The sequence below is a fragment of the Sinocyclocheilus anshuiensis genome, unplaced genomic scaffold, assembly GCF_001515605.1.
Source record: "Sinocyclocheilus anshuiensis isolate Anshui unplaced genomic scaffold, SAMN03320099.WGS_v1.1 scaffold2670, whole genome shotgun sequence".
Lineage (NCBI taxonomy): Eukaryota > Metazoa > Chordata > Actinopteri > Cypriniformes > Cyprinidae > Sinocyclocheilus > Sinocyclocheilus anshuiensis.
The window spans coordinates 445,042-446,883 of NW_015554247.1; positions in this window are offsets into that span (position 1 = coordinate 445,042).

Below are 1,842 nucleotides of genomic sequence, written 5' to 3' on the forward strand. Positions count from 1 at the left end.
CTGTGGCAAAGATAGCAGGTTTTGTAGTTCCTGTCAGAAAATAGGCCATTCAGAGGAAAAATGCTGGTCACTGGGTAGGGGTAAACATCCACCTTATTTTCAGAAAAATAGGAAACCACTTTCTAAAGGCAGATATCAATGCTCATTTGCAGGTAAAACTCTTAGTGAGTTGACTGCATTGTTCATGCAAGGCCTCCAGCTATTGACTTCACTTGCTAGTGGGTTAGCAGCTTAATAGCAATGAGTTTAATATGTAAACATCCAAATTTCAATGATCCTGTTTGTATTTTCAAATTTGTAATTGTGCTAAACACATTGTGCGCATAGAGCACATTATAGTTGTTTGTGTATCTACATGTGCACAAAGGCTAGTTGAGTTTATTCTTTTAAAACACATGACTACGTTACTGTAAGTGTGTGAAACACTTAGGTTAAAGGTTGTAGATGCTGAGCATTCTAGACTATGCGTCTTGTGTAAAATTGGAATAACTGTACTACTGGAATTGCATAGCAATTTCAAGTTGCATGTGTGTCTATGTTGAATTTGTTTGTCTCCTGAGTGGTACACTCTGCTATTTTCCATATGGCTGCAGTGATCCATGTACAGGAGCATAGAATTGCCATGTGGCCACAGTGTGATTCACAATTGTCTTAACAATGAAAATGCTTTCCTCACAACAGGATTCAGCTCTGAACTTTGCACTTTATCATGCTCCTTAACAAAAAACATTGGTATGGAAGCATTGTGAGCCAGATCACACCTCATACTCACATTCTCAGTCTGGCTCCCTGTTACAACAGGGCCAAATTGCATCACAATTGTAAAACTTCTTTGCCTTTGTTTGGAGCATGATTACACTGACACATAGCCACAGCTAAATGCAGTCACATATACTACCATTTGATCTTCACATACATTGAAATTTACATCTGTCTGATACTGCCTCATATAATGTTAAGTCTGTACATCTTGACTATATTATAATTGTGAATTTCATCCAATTATTGTTTGTTTTGGTTTCTTTGGGTATACCTAATCACTTAGCTATCATCTCACCAAGTTTCAAATGTAAATTAGTATTTCTCACTTTTACCTAAGTACAAACATTTTCATTGATATATCATGTAACTAATTTGATTTCTGCTTCTTTGTATGTTGTCCATTTCAATCGAAACTGGTTGTTTTTGGACAATTGAATCTCTGTATTTGGTTACACTGAATATTTTGCTTACTGATGAAGGGGGGTGTTAAAACCAACAATTGTTGATTTTATCATAATGCAATTTATTTTAATGTTTCCAACAACAGTGTAAGAGCTTTTCAGGTCATCTTTTGTTCTCACCCTGACCATCTTTTAAAGTACATCGATTTAATGGCTTTTTGCCAGAGACAAATTTAATCTGACCACATCAAATTTGTAACCAATTCAAGTGTAACCATAAAATGTTATTAAACCATTTGAATTATTAATTATGAGCTAACTCGTCTTGATTTAAGGTTAATATTAAAGTGCTACCTATTGCAATACAATAGTCACTCAATAGCAATGCTCTCCCACATATTTAGCTATTCTAACTGCGCTTCTTTCCATCGTTGGTATAAGTGGCAGTGGGTGGTAATAGACTAGAAATATACAGTTTTATACCATTGTGCTGTTAACGTTTCTTTAGTCATTCGGCAATCCTACAGCCTGAACCACAGTAGGGAAACCATCCTTACATCCAGAAGGCCAACAATTCACTAAAAATGTTTTTTTTTTATTGGTCTGATGAAGTATTCTAATTTGTTGAGATAGTGAATTGGTGGGTTTTTGTTAAATGTGAGCCAAAATCATCACAATT